Source organism: Nothobranchius furzeri, chromosome 16 (genome assembly GCF_043380555.1).
Source record: "Nothobranchius furzeri strain GRZ-AD chromosome 16, NfurGRZ-RIMD1, whole genome shotgun sequence".
NCBI classification, from domain to species: Eukaryota; Metazoa; Chordata; class Actinopteri; order Cyprinodontiformes; family Nothobranchiidae; genus Nothobranchius; species Nothobranchius furzeri.
The window spans coordinates 14,103,220-14,128,424 of NC_091756.1; positions in this window are offsets into that span (position 1 = coordinate 14,103,220).

Genomic DNA, 25,205 nt, shown 5'->3' on the forward strand with positions numbered 1-25,205 from the left:
GAGTCATTAGCACTTATGGGTTTTAAATGGCACCCAGAATTATGTTGCACGAAGCACAATTTCCCATCATTCTGGGTCCATTTGTGTGAAAACAAGGTCCAATCAGGCTGAAACGTTACAAGAAGGTAGAATCTATTGAGTTGTAAGTGATCTCAACGTTTCATGATGATCGCACATTCCTATTGGGGGTCAAACCATGTCCCAAAGGTCACCGGGCCTGGTGTCACTTTAAAGAAGTAGTCCAGTTACACCTTTGTGGGCTTATAACTTGGCTTCTGAATATCCTAGAGAGGTCAGGTTTGTTTTAGAGTACTCCAATTAGCAGCCCCCATTACCACTAAAAGGAATGGAGTCATTAGCACTTATGGTTTTTAAATGACACCCAGAATTATGTTGCATGAAGCACAATTTCACATCATTCTGGGTCCATTTGTGTGAAAACAAGGTCCAATCAGGCTGAAACGTTACAAGAAGGTAGAATCTATTGAGTTGTAAGTGATCTGAACGTTTCAAGATGATCACACTTTCCAAAGATCGTCAAACCATGTCCCAAAGGTCACCGGATCTGGTGTCAATTTAAAGAAGTAGTCCAGTTACACATTTGTGGGCTTTTAACTTGGCTTCTGAATGTCCTAGAGAGATCAGGTTTGTTTTAATGTACTCCAATCAACAGCCCCTACAACCACAAAAAGGAATGGAGTCATTAGCACTTATGGTTTTTAAATGGCACCCAGAATTATGTTGCACGAAGCACAATTTCACATCATTCTGGGTTGATTTGTGTGAAAACAAGGTAGAATCAGGCTGAAACGTTAAAGGAAGGTAGAATCTATTGAATTGTAAGTGGTCTGAACGTTTCATGATGATAGCACTTTCCTAAGGGGGTCAAACCATGTCCCAAAGGTCACCGGATCTGGTGTCAATTTAAAATAGTCCAGTTACACATTTGTGGGCTTATAACATGGCTTCTGAATGTCCTAGAGAGATCAGGTTTGTTTTAGTGTACTCCAATCAACAGCCCCTACAATCCTCAAAAAGGAATGGAGTCATTAGCACTTATGGTTTTTAAATGGCACCCAGAATTATGTTGCACGAAGCACAATTTCACATCATTCTGGGTCCATTTGTGTGAAAACAAGGTCCAATCAGGCTGAAACGTTACAAGAAGGTAGAATCTATTGAGTTGTAAGTGATCTGAACGTTTCATGATGATAGCACTTTCCTAAGGGGGTCAAACCATGTCCCAAAGGTCACCGGATCTGGTGTCAATTTAAAGAAGTAGTCCAGGAGTGCTATCATCATGAAACGTTCAGATCACTTACAATTCAATAGATTCTACCTTCCTGTAACATTTCAGCCTGATTGTCTCTTGTTTTCACACAAATGAACCCAGAATGATGTGAAATTGTGCTTCGTGCAACATAATTCTGGGTGCCATTTAAAAACCATAAGTGCTAATGACTCCATTCCTTTTTGTGGTTGTAGGGGCTGTTGATTGGAGTACATTAAAACAAACCTGATCTCTCTAGGACATTCAGAAGCCAAGTTATAAGCCTACAAATGTGTAACTGGACTGCTTCTTTAAATTGACACCAGATCCGGTGACCTTTGGGACATGGTTTGACCCCCTTAGGAAAGTGCGATCATCTTGAAACGTTCAGATCACTTACAACTCAATAGATTCTACCTTCTTGTAACGTTTCAGCCTGATTGGACCTTGTTTTCACACAAATGGACCCAGAATGATGTGAAATTGTGCTTCATGCAACATAATTCTGGGTGCCATTTAAAAACCATAAGTGCTAATGACTCCATTCCTTTTTGTGGTTGTAGGGGCTGTTGATTGGAGTACATTAAAACAAACCTGATCTCTCTAGGACATTCAGAAGCCAAGTTATAAGCCCACAAATGTGTAACTGGACTACTTCTTTAAATTGACACCAGATCCGGTGACCTTTGGGACATGGTTTGACCCCCTTAGGAAAGTGCGATCATCTTGAAACGTTCAGATCACTTACAACTCAATAGATTCTACCTTCTTGTAACGTTTCAGCCTGATTGGACCTTGTTTTCACACAAATGGACCCAGAATGATGTGAAATTGTGCTTCATGCAACATAATTCTGGGTGCCATTTAAAAACCATAAGTGCTAATGACCACATTCCTTTTTGTGGTTGTAGGGGCTGTTGATTGGAGTACATTAAAACAAACCTGATCTCTCTAGGACATTCAGAAGCCAAGTTATAAGCCCACAAATGTATAACTGGACTACTTCTTTAAATTGACCCCAGATCCGGTGACCTTTGGGACATGGTTTGACCCCCTTAGGAAAGTGCTATCATCATGAAACGTTCAGATCACTTACAACTCAATAGATTCTACCTTCTTGTAACGTTTCAGCCTGATTGGACCTTGTTTTCACACAAATGGACCCAGAATGATGTGAAATTGTGCTTCGTGCAACATAATTCTGGGTGCCATTTAAAAACCATAAGTGCTAATGACTCCATTCCTTTTTGAGGATTGTAGGGGCTGTTGATTGGAGTACACTAAAACAAACCTGATCTCTCTAGGACATTCAGAAGCCATGTTATAAGCCCACAAATGTGTAACTGGACTACTTTAAATTGACACCAGATCCGGTGACCTTTGGGACATGGTTTGACCCCCTTAGGAAAGTGCTATCATCATGAAACGTTCAGACCACTTACAATTCAATAGATTCTACCTTCCTGTAACGTTTTAGCCTGATTCTACCTTGTTTTCACACAAATGAACCCAGAATGATGTGAAATTGTGCTTCGTGCAACATAATTCTGGGTGCCATTTAAAAACCATAAGTGCTAAGGACTCCATTCCTTTTTGTGGTTGTAGGGGCTGTTGATTGGAGTACATTAAAACAAACCTGATCTCTCTAGGACATTCAGAAGACAAGTTAAAAGCCCACAAATTTGTAACTGGACTACTTCTTTAAATTGACACCAGATCCGGTGACCTTTGGGACATGGTTTGACCCTCTTTGGAAAGTGTGATCATCTTGAAACGTTCAGATCACTTACAACTCAATAGATTCTACCTTCTTGTAACGTTTCAGCCTTATTGGACCTTGTTTTCACACAAATGGACCCAGAATGATGTGAAATTGTGCTTCATGCAACATAATTCTGGGTGCCATTTAAAAACCATAAGTGCTAATGACCACATTCCTTTTTGTGGTTGTAGGGGCTGTTGATTGGAGTACATTAAAACAAATCTGATCTCTCTAGGACATTCAGAAGCCAAGTTATAAGCCCACAAATGTATAACTGGACTACTTCTTTAAATTGACCCCAGATCCGGTGACCTTTGGGACATGGTTTGATCCCCTTAGGAAAGTTCTATCATCATGAAACGTTCAGATCCCTTACAACTCAATAGATTCTACCTTCCTGTAACGTTTCAGCCTGATTGGACCTTGTTTTCACACAAATGAACCCAGAATGATGTGAAATTGTGCTTTGTGCCACATAATTCTGGGTGCCATTTAAATACCATAAGTGCTAATGACTCCATTCCTTTTTGTGGTTGTAGGGGCTGTTGATTGGAGTATACTAAAACAAACCTGATCTCTCTAGGACATTCAGAAGCCAAGCTATAAGCCCACAAATGTGTAACTGGACTACTTCTTTAAATTGACACCAGATCCGGTGACCTTTGGGACATGGTTTGACCCCCTTAGGAAAGTGCAATCATTTTGAAACGTTCAGATCACTTACAACTCAATAGATTCTACCTTCCTGTAACGTTTCAGCCTGATTGGACCTTGTTTTCACACAAGTGAACCCAGAATGATGTGAAATTGTGCTTCGTGCAACATAATTCTGGGTGCCATTTAAAAACCATAAGTGCTAATGATTCCATTCCTTTTTGAGGTTGTAGGGGCTGTTGATTGGAGTACACTAAAACAAACCTGATCTCTCTAGAACATTCAGAAGCCAAGTTATAAGCCCTCAAAGGTGTAATTGGACTACTTCTTTAAAGTGACACCAGGCCCGTTGACCGTTGGGACATGGTTTGACCCCCTATAGGAATGTGCGATCATCTTGAAACGTTCAGATCACTTACAACTCAATAGATTCTACCTTCTTGGAACGTTTCAGCCTGATTGGACCTTGTTTTCACACAAATGGACCCAGAATGATGTGAAATTGTGCTTCGTGCAACATAATTCTGGGTGCCATTTACAAACCATAAGTGCTAATGACTCCATTCCTTTTTGTGGTTGTAGGGCCTGTTGATTGGAGTACACTAAAACAAACCTGATCTCTCTAGGACATTCAGAAGCCAAGTTATAAGCCCACAAATGTGTAACTGGACTACTTCCTTAAAGTGACACCAGGCCCGGTGACCTTTGGGACATGGTTTTACCCCCTATAGGAATGTGCGATCATCATGAAACGTTCAGATCACTTACAACTCAATAGATTCTACCTTCCTGTAACGTTTCAGCCTGATTGGACCTTGTTTTCACACAAATGAACCCAGAATGATGTGAAATTGTGCTTCATGCAACATAATTCTGGGTGCCATTTAAAAACCATAAGTGCTAATGACTCCATTCCTTTTTGTGGTTGTAGGGGCTGTTGATTGGAGTATACTAAAACAAACCTGATCTCTCTAGGACATTCAGAAGCCAAGTTATAAGCCCACAAATGTGTAACTGGACTACTTTAAATTTACACCAGATCCGGTGACCTTTGGGACATGGACCCCCTTAGGAAAGTGCTATCATCATGAAACGTTCAGATCACTTACAACTCAATAGATTCTACCTTCCTGTAACGTTTCAGCTTGATTGGACCTTGTTTTCACACAAATGAACCCAGAATGTTGTGAAATTGTGCTTCGTGCAACATAATTCTGGGTGCCATTTAAAAACCATAAGTGCTAATGACTCCATTCCTTTTAGTGGTAATGGGGGCTGCTAATTGGAGTGCTCTAAAACAAACCTGACCTCTCTAGGATATTCAGAAGCCAAGTTATAAGCCCACAAAGGTGTAACTGGACTACTTCTTTAAAGTGACACCAGGCCCGGTGACCTTTGGGACATGGTTTGACCCCCTATAGGAATGTGCGATCATCATGAAACGTTCTGATCACTTACAACTCAATAGATTCTACCTTCTTGTAACGTTTCAGCCTGATTGGACCTTGTTTTCACACAAATGGACCCAGAATGATGTGAAATTGTGCTTCGTGCAACATAATTCTGGGTGCCATTTACAAACCATAAGTGCTAATGACTCCATTCCTTTTTGTGGTTGTAGGGGCTGTTGGTTGGAGTACATTAAAACAAACCTGATCTCTCTCGGACATTCAGAAGCCAAGTTATAAGCCCACAAATGTGTAACTGGACTACTTCTTTAAATTGACACCAGATCCGGTGACCTTTGGGACATGGTTTGACCCCCTTAGGAAAGTGCTATCATCATGAAACGTTCAGATCACTTACAACTCAATAGATTCTACCTTCCTGTAACGTTTCAGCCTGATTGGACCTTGTTTTCACACAAATGGACCCAGAATGATGTGAAATTGTGCTTCATGAAACATAATTCTGGGTGTCATTTAAAAACCATAAGTGCTAATGACTCCATTCCTTTTAGTGGTAATGGGGGCTGCTAATTGGAGTACTCTAAAACAAACCTGACCTCTCTAGGATATTCAGAAGCCAAGTTATAAGCCCACAAAGGTGTAACTGGACTACTTCTTTAAAGTGACACCAGGCCCGGTGACCTTTGGGACATGGTTTGACCCCCAATAGGAATGTGCGATCATCATGAAACGTTCAGATCACTTACAACTCAATAGATTCTACCTTCTTGTAACGTTTCAGCCTGATTGGACCTTGTTTTCACACAAATGGACCCAGAATGATGGGAAATTGTGCTTCGTGCAACATAATTCTGGGTGCCATTTAAAAACCATAAGTGCTAATGACTCCATTCCTTTTTGAGGTTGTAGGGGCTGTTGATTGGAGTACACTAAAACAAACCTGATCTCTCTAGGACATTCAGAAACCAAGTTATAAGCCCTCAAAGGTGTAATTGGACTACTTCTTTAAAGTGACACCAGGCCCGGTGACCTTTGGGACATGGGTTGACCCCCTATAGGAATGTGCGATCATCATGAAACGTTCAGATCACTTACAATTCAATAGATTCTACCGTCTTGTAACGTTTCAGCCTGATTGGACCTTGTTTTCACACAAATGGACCGAGAATGATGTGAAATTGTGCTTCGTGCAACATAATTCTGGGTGCCATTTACAAACCATAAGTGCTAATGACTCCATTCCTTTTTGTGGTTGTAGGGGCTGTTGATTGGAGTACATTAAAACAAACCTGATCTCTCTAGGACATTCAGAAGCCAAGTTATAAGCCTACAAATGTGTAACTGGACTACTTCTTTAAATTGACACCAGATCCGGTGACCTTTGGGACATGGTTTGACCCCCTTAGGAAAGTGTGATCATCTTGAAACGTTCAGATCACTTACAACTCAATAGATTCTACCTTCTTGTAACGTTTCAGCCTGATTGGACCTTGTTTTCACACAAATGGACCCAGAATGATGTGAAATTGTGCTTCATGCAACATAATTCTGGGTGTCATTTAAAAACCATAAGTGCTAATGACTCCATTCCTTTTAGTGGTAATGGGGGCTGCTAATTGGAGTACTCTAAAACAAACCTGACCTCTCTAGGATATTCAGAAGCCAAGTTATAAGCCCACAAAGGTGTAACTGGACTACTTCTTTAAAGTGACACCAGGCCCGGTGACCTTTGGGACATGGTTTGACCCCCAATAGGAATGTGCGATCATCATGAAACGTTCAGATCACTTACAACTCAATAGATTCTACCTTCTTGTAACGTTTCAGCCTGATTGGACCTTGTTTTCACACAAATGGACCCAGAATGATGGGAAATTGTGCTTCGTGCAACATAATTCTGGGTGCCATTTAAAAACCATAAGTGCTAATGACTCCATTCCTTTTTTAGGTTGTAGGGGCTGTTGATTGGAGTACACTAAAACAAACCTGATCTCTCTAGGACATTCAGAAACCAAGTTATAAGCCCTCAAAGGTGTAATTGGACTACTTCTTTAAAGTGACACCAGGCCCGGTGACCTTTGGGACATGGTTTGACCCCCTATAGGAATGTGCGATCATCATGAAACGTTCAGATCACTTACAATTCAATAGATTCTACCGTCTTGTAACGTTTCAGCCTGATTGGACCTTGTTTTCACACAAATGGACCCAGAATGATGTGAAATTGTGCTTCGTGCAACATAATTCTGGGTGCCATTTACAAACCATAAGTGCTAATGACTCCATTACATTTTCTGGTTGTAGGGGCTGTTGATTGGAGTACATTAAAACAAACCTGATCTCTCTAGGACATTCAGAAGCCAAGTTATAAGCCCACAAATGTGTAACTGGACTACTTCTTTAAATTGACACCAGATCCGGTGACCTTTGGGACATGGTTTGATCCCCTTAGGAAAGTGCTATCATCATGAAACGTTCAGATCACTTACAGTTCAATAGATTCTACCTTCCTGTAACATTTCAGCCTGATTGTCTCTTGTTTTCACACAAATGAACCCAGAATGATGTGAAATTGTGCTTCGTGCAACATAATTCTGGGTGCCATTTAAAAAGCATAAGTGCTAATGACTCCATTCCTTTTTGTGGTTGTAGGGGCTGTTGATTGGAGTACATTAAAACAAACCTGATCTCTCTAGGACATTCAGAAGCCAAGTTATAAGCCTACAAATGTGTAACTGGACTGCTTCTTTAAATTGACACCAGATCCGGTGACCTTTGGGACATGGTTTGACCCCCTTAGGAAAGTGCGATCATCTTGAAACGTTCAGATCACTTACAACTCAATAGATTCTACCTTCTTGTAACGTTTCAGCCTGATTGGACCTTGTTTTCACACAAATGGACCCAGAATGATGTGAAATTGTGCTTCATGCAACATAATTCTGGGTGCCATTTAAAAACCATAAGTGCTAATGACTCCATTCCTTTTTGTGGTTGTAGGGGCTGTTGATTGGAGTACATTAAAACAAACCTGATCTCTCTAGGACATTCAGAAGCCAAGTTATAAGCCCACAAATGTGTAACTGGACTACTTCTTTAAATTGACACCAGATCCGGTGACCTTTGGGACATGGTTTGACCCCCTTAGGAAAGTGCGATCATCTTGAAACGTTCAGATCACTTACAACTCAATAGATTCTACCTTCTTGTAACGTTTCAGCCTGATTGGACCTTGTTTTCACACAAATGGACCCAGAATGATGTGAAATTGTGCTTCATGCAACATAATTCTGGGTGCCATTTAAAAACCATAAGTGCTAATGACCACATTCCTTTTTGTGGTTGTAGGGGCTGTTGATTGGAGTACATTAAAACAAACCTGATCTCTCTAGGACATTCAGAAGCCAAGTTATAAGCCCACAAATGTATAACTGGACTACTTCTTTAAATTGACCCCAGATCCGGTGACCTTTGGGACATGGTTTGACCCCCTTAGGAAAGTGCTATCATCATGAAACGTTCAGATCACTTACAACTCAATAGATTCTACCTTCTTGTAACGTTTCAGCCTGATTGGACCTTGTTTTCACACAAATGGACCCAGAATGATGTGAAATTGTGCTTCGTGCAACATAATTCTGGGTGCCATTTAAAAACCATAAGTGCTAATGACTCCATTCCTTTTTGAGGATTGTAGGGGCTGTTGATGGGAGTACACTAAAACAAACCTGATCTCTCTAGGACATTCAGAAGCCATGTTATAAGCCCACAAATGTGTAACTGGACTACTTTAAATTGACACCAGATCCGGTGACCTTTGGGACATGGTTTGACCCCCTTAGGAAAGTGCTATCATCATGAAACGTTCAGACCACTTACAATTCAATAGATTCTACCTTCCTGTAACGTTTTAGCCTGATTCTACCTTGTTTTCACACAAATGAACCCAGAATGATGTGAAATTGTGCTTCGTGCAACATAATTCTGGGTGCCATTTAAAAACCATAAGTGCTAAGGACTCCATTCCTTTTTGTGGTTGTAGGGGCTGTTGATTGGAGTACATTAAAACAAACCTGATCTCTCTAGGACATTCAGAAGACAAGTTAAAAGCCCACAAATTTGTAACTGGACTACTTCTTTAAATTGACACCAGATCCGGTGACCTTTGGGACATGGTTTGACCCTCTTTGGAAAGTGTGATCATCTTGAAACGTTCAGATCACTTACAACTCAATAGATTCTACCTTCTTGTAACGTTTCAGCCTGATTGGACCTTGTTTTCACACAAATGGACCCAGAATGATGTGAAATTGTGCTTCATGCAACATAATTCTGGGTGCCATTTAAAAACCATAAGTGCTAATGACCACATTCCTTTTTGTGGTTGTAGGGGCTGTTGATTGGAGTACATTAAAACAAATCTGATCTCTCTAGGACATTCAGAAGCCAAGTTATAAGCCCACAAATGTATAACTGGACTACTTCTTTAAATTGACCCCAGATCCGGTGACCTTTGGGACATGGTTTGATCCCCTTAGGAAAGTTCTATCATCATGAAACGTTCAGATCCCTTACAACTCAATAGATTCTACCTTCCTGTAACGTTTCAGCCTGATTGGACCTTGTTTTCACACAAATGAACCCAGAATGATGTGAAATTGTGCTTCGTGCCACATAATTCTGGGTGCCATTTAAATACCATAAGTGCTAATGACTCCATTCCTTTTTGTGGTTGTAGGGGCTGTTGATTGGAGTATACTAAAACAAACCTGATCTCTCTAGGACATTCAGAAGCCAAGCTATAAGCCCACAAATGTGTAACTGGACTACTTCTTTAAATTGACACCAGATCCGGTGACCTTTGGGACATGGTTTGACCCCCTTAGGAAAGTGCAATCATTTTGAAACGTTCAGATCACTTACAACTCAATAGATTCTACCTTCCTGTAACGTTTCAGCCTGATTGGACCTTGTTTTCACACAAGTGAACCCAGAATGATGTGAAATTGTGCTTCGTGCAACATAATTCTGGGTGCCATTTAAAAACCATAAGTGCTAATGATTCCATTCCTTTTTGAGGTTGTAGGGGCTGTTGATTGGAGTACACTAAAACAAACCTGATCTCTCTAGAACATTCAGAAGCCAAGTTAAAAGCCCTCAAAGGTGTAATTGGACTACTTCTTTAAAGTGACACCAGGCCCGGTGACCGTTGGGACATGGTTTGACCCCCTATAGGAATGTGCGATCATCTTGAAACGTTCAGATCACTTACAACTCAATAGATTCTACCTTCTTGGAACGTTTCAGCCTGATTGGACCTTGTTTTCACACAAATGGACCCAGAATGATGTGAAATTGTGCTTCGTGCAACATAATTCTGGGTGCCATTTACAAACCATAAGTGCTAATGACTCCATTCCTTTTTGTGGTTGTAGGGCCTGTTGATTGGAGTACACTAAAACAAACCTGATCTCTCTAGGACATTCAGAAGCCAAGTTATAAGCCCACAAATGTGTAACTGGACTACTTCTTTAAAGTGACACCAGGCCCGGTGACCTTTGGGACATGGTTTTACCCCCTATAGGAATGTGCGATCATCATGAAACGTTCAGATCACTTACAACTCAATAGATTCTACCTTCCTGTAACGTTTCAGCCTGATTGGACCTTGTTTTCACACAAATGAACCCAGAATGATGTGAAATTGTGCTTCATGCAACATAATTCTGGGTGCCATTTAAAAACCATAAGTGCTAATGACTCCATTCCTTTTTGTGGTTGTAGGGGCTGTTGATTGGAGTATACTAAAACAAACCTGATCTCTCTAGGACATTCAGAAGCCAAGTTATAAGCCCACAAATGTGTAACTGGACTACTTTAAATTTACACCAGATCCGGTGACCTTTGGGACATGGACCCCCTTAGGAAAGTGCTATCATCATGAAATGTTCAGATCACTTACAACTCAATAGATTCTACCTTCCTGTAACGTTTCAGCTTGATTGGACCTTGTTTTCACACAAATGAACCCAGAATGTTGTGAAATTGTGCTTCGTGCAACATAATTCTGGGTGCCATTTAAAAACCATAAGTGCTAATGACTCCATTCCTTTTAGTGGTAATGGGGGCTGCTAATTGGAGTGCTCTAAAACAAACCTGACCTCTCTAGGATATTCAGAAGCCAAGTTATAAGCCCACAAAGGTGTAACTGGACTACTTCTTTAAAGTGACACCAGGCCCGGTGACCTTTGGGACATGGTTTGACCCCCTATAGGAATGTGCGATCATCATGAAACGTTCTGATCACTTACAACTCAATAGATTCTACCTTCTTGTAACGTTTCAGCCTGATTGGACCTTGTTTTCACACAAATGGACCCAGAATGATGTGAAATTGTGCTTCGTGCAACATAAATCTGGGTGCCATTTACAAACCATAAGTGCTAATGACTCCATTCCTTTTTGTGGTTGTAGGGGCTGTTGGTTGGAGTACATTAAAACAAACCTGATCTCTCTCGGACATTCAGAAGCCAAGTTATAAGCCCACAAATGTGTAACTGGACTACTTCTTTAAATTGACACCAGATCCGGTGACCTTTGGGACATGGTTTGACCCCCTTAGGAAAGTGCTATCATCATGAAACGTTCAGATCACTTACAACTCAATAGATTCTACCTTCCTGTAACGTTTCAGCCTGATTGGACCTTGTTTTCACACAAATGGACCCAGAATGATGTGAAATTGTGCTTCATGAAACATAATTCTGGGTGTCATTTAAAAACCATAAGTGCTAATGACTCCATTCCTTTTAGTGGTAATGGGGGCTGCTAATTGGAGTACTCTAAAACAAACCTGACCTCTCTAGGATATTCAGAAGCCAAGTTATAAGCCCACAAAGGTGTAACTGGACTACTTCTTTAAAGTGACACCAGGCCCGGTGACCTTTGGGACATGGTTTGACCCCCAATAGGAATGTGCGATCATCATGAAACGTTCAGATCACTTACAACTCAATAGATTCTACCTTCTTGTAACGTTTCAGCCTGATTGGACCTTGTTTTCACACAAATGGACCCAGAATGATGGGAAATTGTGCTTCGTGCAACATAATTCTGGGTGCCATTTAAAAACCATAAGTGCTAATGACTCCATTCCTTTTTGAGGTTGTAGGGGCTGTTGATTGGAGTACACTAAAACAAACCTGATCTCTCTAGGACATTCAGAAACCAATTTATAAGCCCTCAAAGGTGTAATTGGACTACTTCTTTAAAGTGACACCAGGCCCGGTGACCTTTGGGACATGGGTTGACCCCCTATAGGAATGTGCGATCATCATGAAACGTTCAGATCACTTACAATTCAATAGATTCTACCGTCTTGTAACGTTTCAGCCTGATTGGACCTTGTTTTCACACAAATGGACCGAGAATGATGTGAAATTGTGCTTCGTGCAACATAATTCTGGGTGCCATTTACAAACCATAAGTGCTAATGACTCCATTACATTTTGTGGTTGTAGGGGCTGTTGATTGGAGTACATTAAAACAAACCTGATCTCTCTAGGACATTCAGAAGCCAAGTTATAAGCCCACAAATGTGTAACTGGACTACTTCTTTAAATTGACACCAGATCTGATGACCTTTGGGACATGGTTTGACCCCCTAAGGAAAGTGCTATCATCATTAAACGTTCAGATCACTTACAATTCAATAGATTCTACCTTCCTGTAACATTTCAGCCTGATTGTCTATTGTTTTCACACAAATGGACCCAGAATTATGTGAAATTGTGCTTCGTGCAACATAATTCTGGGTGCCATTTAAAAACCATAAGTGCTAATGACTCCATTCCTTTTTGTGGTTGTAGGGGCTGTTGATTGGAGTACATTAAAACAAACCTGATCTCTCTAGGACATTCAGAAGCCAAGTTATAAGCCTACAAATGTGTAACTGGACTACTTCTTTAAATTGACACCAGATCCGGTGACCTTTGGGACATGGTTTGACCCCCTTAGGAAAGTGCGATCATCTTGAAACGTTCAGATAACTTACAACTCAATAGATTCTACCTTCTTGTAACGTTTCAGCCTGATTGGACCTTGTTTTCACACAAATGGACCCAGAATGATGGGAAATTGTGCTTCGTGCAACATAATTCTGGGTGCCATTTAAAAACCATAAGTGCTAATGACTCCATTCCTTTTTGAGGTTGTAGGGGCTGTTGATTGGAGTACACTAAAACAAACCTGATCTCTCTAGGACATTCAGAAACCAAGTTATAAGCCCTCAAAGGTGTAATTGGACTACTTCTTTAAAGTGACACCAGGCCCGGTGACCTTTGGGACATGGTTTGACCCCCTATAGGAATGTGCGATCATCATGAAATGTTCAGATCACTTACAATTCAATAGATTCTACCGTCTTGTAACGTTTCAGCCTGATTGGACCTTGTTTTCACACAAATGGACCGAGAATGATGTGAAATTGTGCTTCGTGCAACATAATTCTGGGTGCCATTTACAAACCATAAGTGCTAATGACTCCATTACATTTTGTGGTTGTAGGGGCTGTTGATTGGAGTACATTAAAACAAACCTGATCTCTCTAGGACATTCAGAAGCCAAGTTATAAGCCCACAAATGTGTAACTGGACTACTTCTTTAAATTGACACCAGATCCGGTGACCTTTGGGACATGGTTTGACCCCCTTAGGAAAGTGCTATCATCATGAAACGTTCAAATCACTCACAATTCAATAGATTCTACCTTCCTGTAACATTTCAGCCTGATTGTCTCTTGTTTTCACACAAATGAACCCAGAATGATGTGAAATTGTGCTTCGTGCAACATAATTCTGGGTGCCATTTAAAAACCAAAAGTGCTAATGACTCCATTCCTTTTTGTGGTTGTAGGGGCTGTTGATTGGAGTACATTAAAACAAACCTGATCTCTCTAGGACATTCAGAAGCCAAGTTATAAGCCTACAAATGTGTAACTGGACTACTTCTTTAAATTGACACCAGATCCGGTGACCTTTGGGACATGGTTTGACCCCCTTAGGAAAGTGCGATCATCTTGAAACGTTCAGATCACTTACAACTCAATAGATTCTACCTTCTTGTAACGTTTCAGCCTGATTGGACCTTGTTTTCACACAAATGGACCCAGAATGATGTGAAATTGTGCTTCATGCAACATAATTCTGGGTGCCATTTAAAAACCATAAGTGCTAATGACTCCATTCCTTTTTGTGGTTGTAGGGGCTGTTGATTGGAGTACATTAAAACAAACCTGATCTCTCTAGGACATTCAGAAGCCAAGTTATAAGCCCACAAATGTGTAACTGGACTACTTCTTTAAATTGACACCAGATCCGGTGACCTTTGGGACATGGTTTGACCCCCTTAGGAAAGTGCGATCATCTTGAAACGTTCAGATCACTTACAACTCAATAGATTCTACCTTCTTGTAACGTTTCAGCCTGATTGGACCTTGTTTTCACACAAATGGACCCAGAATGATGTGAAATTGTGCTTCATGCAACATAATTCTGGGTGCCATTTAAAAACCATAAGTGCTAATGACCACATTCCTTTTTGTGGTTGTAGGGGCTGTTGATTGGAGTACATTAAAACAAACCTGATCTCTCTAGGACATTCAGAAGCCAAGTTATAAGCCCACAAATGTATAACTGGACTACTTCTTTAAATTGACCCCAGATCCGGTGACCTTTGGGACATGGTTTGATCCCCTTCGGAAAGTGCTATCATCATGAAACGTTCAGATCCCTTACAACTCAATAGATTCTACCTTCCTGTAACGTTTCAGCCTGATTGGACCTTGTTTTCACACAAATGAACCCAGAATGATGTGAAAATGTGCTTCGTGCCACATAATTCTGGGTGCCATTTAAATACCATAAGTGCTAATGACTCCATTCCTTTTTGTGGTTGTAGGGGCTGTTGATTGGAGTATACTAAAACAAACCTGATCTCTCTAGGACATTCAGAAGCCAAGCTATAAGCCCACAAATGTGTAACTGGACTACTTCTTTAAATTGACACCAGATCCGGTGACCTTTGGGACATGGTTTGACACCCTTAGGAAAGTGCAATCATTTTGAAACGTTCAGATCACTTACAACTCAATAGATTCTACCTTCCTGTAACGTTTCAGCCTGATTGGACCTTGTTTTCACACAAATGAACCCAGAATGATGTGAAATTGTGCTTCGTGCAACATAATTCTGGGTGCCATTTAAAAACCATAAGTGCTAATGATTCCATTCCTTTTTGAGGTTGTAGGGGCTGTTGATTGGAGTACACTAAAACAAACCTGATCTCTCTAGAACATTCAGAAGCCAAGTTATAAGCCCTCAAAGGTGTAATTGGACTACTTCTTTAAAGTGACACCAGGCCCGGTGACCGTTGGGACATGGTTTGACCCCCTATAGGAATGAGCGATCATCTTGAAACGTTCAGATCACTTACAACTCAATAGATTCTACCTTCTTGGAACGTTTCAGCCTGATTGGACCTTGTTTTCACACAAATGGACCCAGAATGATGTGAAATTGTGCTTCGTGCAACATAATTCTGGGTGCCATTTACAAACCATAAGTGCTAATGACTCCATTCCTTTTTGTGGTTGTAGGGCTTGTTGATTGGAGTACACTAAAACAAACCTGATCTCTCTAGGACATTCAGAAGCCAAGTTATAAGCCCACAAATGTGTAACTGGACTACTTCTTTAAAGTGACACCAGGCCCGGTGACCTTTGGGACATGGTTTTACCCCCTATAGGAATGTGCGATCATCATCAAACGTTCAGATCACTTACAACTCAATAGATTCTACCTTCCTGTAACGTTTCAGCCTGATTGGACCTTGTTTTCACACAAATGAACCCAGAATGATGTGAAATTGTGCTTCATGCAACATAATTCTGGGTACCATTTAAAAACCATAAGTGCTAATGACTCCATTCCTTTTTGTGGTTGTAGGGGCTGTTGATTGGAGTATACTAAAACAAACCTGATCTCTCTAGGACATTCAGAAGCCAAGTTATAAGCCCACAAATGTGTAACTGGACTACTTTAAATTGACACCAGATCCGGTGACCTTTGGGACATGGTTTGACCCCCTTAGGAAAGTGCTATCATCATGAAACGTTCAGATCACTTACAACTCAATAGATTCTACCTTCCTGTAACGTTTCAGCCTGATTGGACCTTGTTTTCACACAAATGAACCCAGAATGTTGTGAAATTGTGCTTCATGCAACATAATTCTGGGTGCCATTTAAAAACCATAAGTGCTAATGACTCCATTCCTTTTAGTGGTAATGGGGGCTGCTAATTGGAGTGCTCTAAAACAAACCTGACCTCTCTAGGATATTCAGAAGCCAAGTTATAAGCCAAGGATCTTTCATGGCGGTTAAAATGAAGAGTCGGAGTACCCGGCCCGGAGGGTTACCGGGGTCCCACCCTGGAGCCAGGCCTGGGGTTGGGGCCCGTGAGCGAGCGCCTGGTGGCCGGGCTTTCGCCCATGGGGCCCGGCCGGGCCCAGCCCGAACCGGATACATGGGCTCGTCCAACTGTGGACCCACCACCCGCAGGAGGAACATGAAGGGTCCGGTGCAATGCGAATCGGGTGGCAGACCAAGGCGGGAGCCTTGGCGGTCCAATCCCCGGACAAGAAAACTAGTTTTTGGGACATGGAACGTCACCTCGCTGGCGGGGAAGGAGCCGGAGCTTGTGGCAGAGGTTGAGCGGTACCGGCTAGATATAGTCGGACTCACCTCGACACATTGCATTGGCTCTGGAACCCGAGACCTGGAGAGGGGTTGGACACTCTACTTTGCTGGAGTTGCTCCGGGTGAGAGGCGGAGGGCTGGGGTTGGCTTTTTGTTAGCTCCGAGACTCTCTGCCTGTGTGTTGGGGTTTACCCCGGGGGACAAGAGGGTAGCTTCCTTGCGCCTTCGGGTCGGGGAACGGGTCCTGACTGTTGTTTGTGCTTATGGGCCAAATATCAGTTCAGAGTACCCACCCTTTTTGGAGTCCCTGGGACGAGTGCTAGATAGTGCTCCATCAGGGGACTCCATTGTCCTGCTGGGGGACTTCAATGCTCACGTGGGCAATGACAGCTTGACCTGGAGGGGTGTGATTAGGAGGAACGGCCCACCTAATCTGAACTCGAGCGGTGTTTTGTTATTGGACTTCTGTGCAAGCCGCAGTTTGGCCATAACGAACACCATGTTCGAACATAAGGATGCCCACCGGTACACTTGGTACCAGGGCAGCCTAGGTCACAGGTCGATGATAGATTTTGTAGTCGTATCATCTGACCTGCGGCCGTATGTTTTGGACACCCGAGTGAAGAGAGGGGCGGAGCTGTCAACTGATCACCACCTGGTGGTGAGTTGGATCAGATGGCAAGGGAACATGCCGCGTAGACCTGGCAGACCCAAACGCATAGTGAGGGTCTGCTGGGAACGCCTGGCAGAAGAACCTGTCAAGACGGTCTTCAACTCCCACCTCCGGCAGAGCTTTGACCACGTCCCGAGAGCAGTGGGGGACATTGAGTCCGAGTGGGCCTTGTTCCACTCTGCGATTGTCGAGGCGGCTGTTGCTAGCTGTGGCCGTAAGGTGGCCGGTGCCAGTCGTGGTGGCAACCCCCGTACCCGCTGGTGGACACCAGAGGTTCGGGGAGCCGTCAGGCTGAAGAAGGAGGCCTACAGGGCGTGGCTGGTCTGTGGGTCTCCGGAGGCAGCAGACAGGTACCGGATAGCCAAGCGGGGTGCAGCAGTGGCAGTTGCCGAGGCAAAATCTCGGGCGTGGGAGGAGTTTGGTGAGGCCATGGAGAAAGACTATCGATCGGCTCCAAAGAGGTTCTGGCAAACTGTCCGGCGCCTCAGGAGAGGAAGGCAGCAACTCGCTCACACTGTTTACAGTGGGGATGGGGAGCTGCTGACGTCAACTGAGGCTATAGTCGGACGGTGGAAGGAATACTTTGAGGAGCTCCTCAATCCCACCAATGCGCATTCCGAGGAGGAACCAGAGCTGGGAGGCCTGGGGATGGACTGTCCGATCTCGGGGGCAGAAGTTGCTGAGGTAGTCAAACAACTACACAGCGGCGGAGCCCCGGGGGCGGATGAGGTTCGTCCTGGGTATCTCAAGGCTATGGATGTTGTAGGGCTGTCATGGTTGACACGTCTCTACAACATTGCGTGGTCATCGGGGGCAGTTCCTAGGGAGTGGCAGACCGGGGTGGTGGTCCCCATCTTTAAGAAGGGTGACCTGAGGGTGTGTTCCAACTATAGGGGGATCACACTCCTCAGCCTCCCTGGAAAGGTCTACGCCAAGGTACTGGAGAGGAGGGTCCGATCGATAGTTGAATCTCAGATAGAGGAGGAGCAATGTGGTTTTCGTCCTGGCCGTGGAACTGTGGACCAGCTCTATACCCTTGCAAGGGTGATGGAGGGGGCATGGGAGTTTGCCCAACCAATCCACATGTGTTTTGTGGATTTGGAGAAGGCTTATGACCGTGTCCCCAGGGGCACCCTGTGGGGGACGCTCCAGGAGTATGGGGTGGGTGGCTTTCTGTTAAGGGCCATTCAGTCCCTTTACCAGAGGAGCGTGAGTTTGGTCCGCATAGCCGGTAGTAAGTCGGACCTGTTCCCAGTGAGGGTTGGACTCCGCCAGGGCTGCCCTTTGTCACCGGTTCTGTTCATCACTTTTATGGACAGAATTTCTAGACGCAGCCGTGGTGTGGAGTGTGTCGAGTTTGGTGGCAGGAGAATCTCGTCTCTGCTTTTTGCGGATGATGTGGTCCTCCTAGCTTCATCCAGCTCTGACCTTCAGCTCTTGCTGGGTAGGTTCGCGGCCGAATGTGAAGCGGCTGGGATGAGGATCAGCACCTCCAAATCTGAGACCATGGTTCTCGACCGGAAAAGGGTGGCTTGCCACCTCCGGGTCGGGGGAGAGGTCCTACCTCAAGTGGAGGAGTTTAAGTATCTCGGGGTCTTGTTCACGAGTGAGGGTAGGAGGGATCGGGAGATCGACAGGCGGATTGGTTCGGCGTCTGCAGTGATGCGGACGCTGAGCCGATCTGTCGTGGGGAAGAGGGAGCTGAGCCAGAAAGCCAGGCTCTCGATTTACCGGTCGATCTACGTCCCAATCCTCACCTATGGTCATGAGCTTTGGGTAATGACCGAAAGAACGAGATCGCGGATACAAGCGGCCGAAATGAGTTTCCTCCGTAGGGTGGCCGGGCTCAGCCTTAGAGATAGGGTGAGGAGCTCGGACATTCGGGAGGGACTCGGAGTAGAACCGCTGCTCCTCCGGATCGAAAGGAGCCAGTTGAGGTGGTTTGGGCATCTGGTCAGGATGCCTCCTGGACGTCTCCCCGGGGAGGTGTTTCGGGCATGTCCTGCCGGCAGAAGGCCCCCGGGTCGACCCAGGACACGTTGGAGAGGTTACATCTCCAATCTGGTCCGGGAACGCCTTGGGGTCCTGCCGGAGGAGCTGGTGGACAAGGCCGGGGAGAGGACGGCCTGGAGCTCCCTAGTTGGGATGCTGCCCCCGCGACCCGGACCCGGATAAGCGGAGGAAGACGAGACGAGACGAGTTATAAGCCCACAAAGGTGTAACTGGACTACTTCTTTAAAGTGACACCAGGCCCGGTGACCTTTGGGACATGGTTTGACCCCCTATAGGAATGTGCGATCATCATGAAACGTTCTGATCACTTACAACTCAATAGATTCTACCTTCTTGTAACGTTTCAGCCTGATTGGACCTTGTTTTCACACAAATGGACCCAGAATGATGTGAAATTGTGCTTCGTGCAACATAATTCTGGGTGCCATTTACAAACCATAAGTGCTAATGACTCCATTCCTTTTTGTGGTTGTAGGGGCTGTTGGTTGGAGTACATTAAAACAAACCTGATCTCTCTCGGACATTCAGAAGCCAAGTTATAAGCCCACAAATGTGTAACTGGACTACTTCTTTAAATTGACACCAGATCCGGTGACCTTTGGGACATGGTTTGACCCCCTTAGGAAAGTGCTATCATCATGAAACGTTCAGATCACTTACAACTCAATAGATTCTACCTTCCTGTAACGTTTCAGCCTGATTGGACCTTGTTTTCCCACAAATGAACCCAGAATGATGTGAAATTGTGCTTCGTGCAACATAATTCTGGGTGCCATTTAAAAACCATAAGTGCTAATGACTCCATTCCTTTTAGCGGTAATGGGGGCTGTTAAATGGAGTACTCTAAAACAAACCTGACCTCTCTAGGATATTCAGAAGCCAAGTTATAAGCCCACAAAGGTGTAACTGGACTACTTCTTTAAAGTGACACCAGGCCCGGTGACCTTTGGGACATGGTTTGACCCCCTATAGGAATGTGCGATCATCATGAAACGTTCAGATCACTTACAACTCAATAGATTCTACCTTCTTGTAACGTTTCAGCCTGATTGGACCTTGTTTTCACACAAATGGACCCAGAATGATGTGAAATTGTGCTTCGTGCAACATAATTCTGGGTGCCATTTAAAAATCATAAGTGCTAATGACTCCATTCCTTTTAATGGTAATGGGGGCTGTTAATTGGAGTACTCTAAAACAAACCTGACCTCTCTAGGATATTCAGAAGCCCAGTTATAAGCCCACAAAGGTGTAACTGGACTACTTCTTTAAAGTGACACCAGGCCCGGTGACCTTTGGGACATGGTTTGACCCCCTATAGGAATGTGCGATCATCATGAAACGTTCAGATCACTTAAAACTCAATAGATTCTACCTACTTGTAACATGTCAGCCTGATTGGACCTTGTTTTCACACAAATGGACCCAGAATGATGTGAAATTGTGCTTTGTGCAACATAATTCTGGGTGCCATTTAAAAACCATAAGTGCTAATGATTCCATTCCTTTTTGAGGTTGTAGGGGCTGTTGATTGGAGTACACTAAAACAAACCTGATCTCTCTAGGACATTCAGAAGTCAAGTTATAAGCCCACAAATGTGTAACTGGACTACTACTTTAAATTGACACCAGATCCGGTGACCTTTGGGACATGGTTTGACCCCCTTAGGAAAGTGCTATCATCATGAAACGTTCAGATCACTTACAACTCAATAGATTCTACCTTCCTGTAACGTTTCAGCCTGATTGGACCTTGTTTTCCCACAAATGAACCCAGAATGATGTGAAATTGTGCTTCGTGCAACATAATTCTGGGTGCCATTTAAAAACCATAAGTGCTAATGACTCCATTCCTTTTAGCGGTAATGGGGGCTGTTAAATGGAGTACTCTAAAACAAACCTGACCTCTCTAGGATATTCAGAAGCCAAGTTATAAGCCCACAAAGGTGTAACTGGACTACTTCTTTAAAGTGACACCAGGCCCGGTGACCTTTGGGACATGGTTTGACCCCCTATAGGAATGTGCGATCATCATGAAACGTTCAGATCACTTACAACTCAATAGATTCTACCTTCTTGTAACGTTTCAGCCTGATTGGACCTTGTTTTCACACAAATGGACCCAGAATGATGTGAAATTGTGCTTCGTGCAACATAATTCTGGGTGCCATTTAAAAATCATAAGTGCTAATGACTCCATTCCTTTTAATGGTAATGGGGGCTGTTAATTGGAGTACTCTAAAACAAACCTGACCTCTCTAGGATATTCAGAAGCCCAGTTATAAGCCCACAAAGGTGTAACTGGACTACTTCTTTAAAGTGACACCAGGCCCGGTGACCTTTGGGACATGGTTTGACCCCCTATAGGAATGTGCGATCATCATGAAACGTTCAGATCACTTAAAACTCAATAGATTCTACCTACTTGTAACATGTCAGCCTGATTGGACCTTGTTTTCACACAAATGGACCCAGAATGATGTGAAATTGTGCTTTGTGCAACATAATTCTGGGTGCCATTTAAAAACCATAAGTGCTAATGATTCCATTCCTTTTTGAGGTTGTAGGGGCTGTTGATTGGAGTACACTAAAACAAACCTGATCTCTCTAGGACATTCAGAAGCCAAGTTATAAGCCCTCAAAGGTGTAATTGGACTACTTCTTTAAAGTGACACCAGGCCCGGTGACCTTTGGGACATGGTTTGACCCCCTATAGGAATGTGCGATCATCATGAAACGTTCAGATCACTTATAACTCAATAGATTCTACCTTCTTGTAACGTTTCAGCCTGATTGGACCTTGTTTTCACACAAATGGACCCAGAATGATGTGAAATTGTGCTTCGTGCAACATAATTCTGGGTGCCATTTAGAAACCATAAGTGCTAATGACTCCATTCCTTTTTGTGGTTGTAGGGCCTGTTGATTGGAGTACACTAAAACAAACCTGATCTCTCTAGGACATTCAGAAGCCAAGTTATAAGCCCACAAATGTGTAACTGGACTACTTCTTTAAAGTGACGTAGAAGTTTGTTCACTTGCTTCCATGTGCTCATGGAACACAGGACATCGCAACCTCTGTGATACTCAAGTAAAGCGTCACACACCAGCTGCTTGCACGTTGGAAATACAATCGGTAGTAACTTCTTATTCCACTCTATGTTGAACTCGTATAGTACGTATATGGGCGGTTGCGGCGGTTTGCGCATTTTCTATCTACCCTCCGCTAATATGACTCTGTGGTCTGTCTCCTGAGAAGGTGCAGTTGGATCTTGCGAGAGTGCACTATCGACGGTCGGCGTTTCCATTTCGTCAACTGTGCCATTTTCAGCCGCTGGCAAACGGCCGTTGACGGTCGATGCGAGACACCAACATAACGTTAGACCGCGACCCTCATGCCAGTTTTCTGTAGTACTGGTTGTAGTTTCTGGTGCACACTCGATACGCCATTACGATCACAATTACGTTGATTAATAAATCCAGTGTTGTAGCGACTGCAGCCAGCGCCGTCGCGGAACTCGTGTCGGTGTTATCTCTCGATACCTTCGTTCGTATCCGAGCGTATGCAGAATCTACGGATCTGGTGAAGTTGCTTGTCACTAGCTTGCGCACGTTAGATATGGCACTTTGCGCGAGTCTCACACAACCATTAAGTGGCGACCGTCGCGTCAGTGCAAAGTTTTTCCGATATATCGCTCGCAACATCGTTTGTCATTTGCTGTACACTGCGCACACTGGCCGCGAGGTCGCGGAGAGGGTCTTCGTTACGAGTTGTGTAATATCCGCTGACTTGCCGATTCAATTCTGGTGGCGCTGACCCAAACGAGAACGCTTTTAAGGCGCATGTCGTGGTAACTCTGATAGCGCCGTGGTTGACGAGGACGATCATCTTTAGCAATAGTTCATCTCGAAACGCAACGATGGTGAGGGCGACGAGTTGGCCGGTTCTGCCTTCAGGCCACTCGGTTGCCGCTAGATTGCCCAATGCCACACACGCAGACGAACCCTGTACACACTCAATGACCCGTGTGCGATCGTTGATTTCTGCTAGTACGTTTGCTAGTTCTACGTGCTTCCACGGATCGGGCGTGGGCACGCGCTTGTTTTAGAGGCTTTTTTGCGCAGCCTCTACCCTGCACGACCGCTCGTGGCCGCACTAGCTATATTTATCTTTATTTGTTTCACACACAGACACACACACACACACACACACACACACACACACACACACACACACACACACACACACACACACACACACACACACACACACACACACACACACACACACACACACACACACACACACACACACAGGCCCTTGCGTGCAAACCCCGGTCAGGCCTGCAGTGTACACATCAGAGACATGATGTTCTTTCTCAGAACTGAGGTTGTTCATTACTAAATGACTTTTACAGGAATATTGTTATTATACTATTCAACAGGTTGATCATAATTATGTGTATTAAACCCACAACCTAGCACTGAGGACAGAGGGACTTTATTTAAATTAGTACTTAATGGAAACGATACATAATGATACATAAGAGCCATGTCATACATTCAGCCTAGGAATAGTAGCATTGTGCAGTATTAAAAATATACACATCAATTGCTCGAATCCCATTGTTGCAAAGTAAAACTCTAATAAAACTCTAGTCTGACATCAACAGAGAAGACTTAGTGTATGTACTACAAATACAGCATTAGGATTTCGAGTGGACCGTGCACCTTGTGAACCATCAGAGGCTTATGACGCAACATATCTTCCAGTTGCTATTAGACAAGTTATAATTCTCAACCATTTTTCGGAACTGGTTTCTTGGGTCCGTGAGTAAATGCCAAATGAGATGATAGTCCTTAAGTAAGTTCCTGGCGATCCCATGTCACGCTCTTGCCCATCAGCCGGTGAACGCTGAGACGGAACTCGATGAGAGCGATGTATTTTTTAAGTGCTCCGAATGTACTTCTAACAAGCGTGCGATTCACTTCGTGAGTAAACCGCAACTGCAGCTGATTCAAACAGTCGAGCCAACTTTCTACATCACAATATGCGTTTTGTAGTTAGTCGAGTTACCTTTTGTGTGGCGCATGCACGGGTCGTTAGCGTCCAGCTCCCAGCTTAGAGAGTCCTGTATTGACACAGACGTCAATACATCTCGATGTCATGCAACACACAAAGTCTGTCGCATACAGGTGGGTTAACACATGTACGATACCTTTTGTGTGGCGCATGCACGGGTCGTTAGCGTCCAGCTCCCGGCTTATAGAGAGTCCTGTATTGACACAGACGTCAATACATCTCGATGTCATGCAACACACAAAGTCTGTCGCATACAGGTGGGTTAACACACATGTACGATGTGTGCGATGGCGCGCCCGTTTACAATGGGACACGACGATGATCATTGTTAACCAAACTCTTGTTTCTCACGACAGGTGGTAGCGTTGTCTCCTGCACCTGGTCTTCGTGCACAGAGGGTGTTGTAATGTGCTCGTCATAGTCGCAATCGTTGTCACTCGAATCCGTTGTTCTCACGACAGGTGTTAGCGTTGTCTCCTGCATGTTGTCTTCGCGTGCGGCAAGCGTTGTGCTGTGCTCGTTATAATGGTTGTCTTCGTACAAAGGGGGTGTTGAATACTCCTTTGCGAGTAGTCTAGGAGGTGGT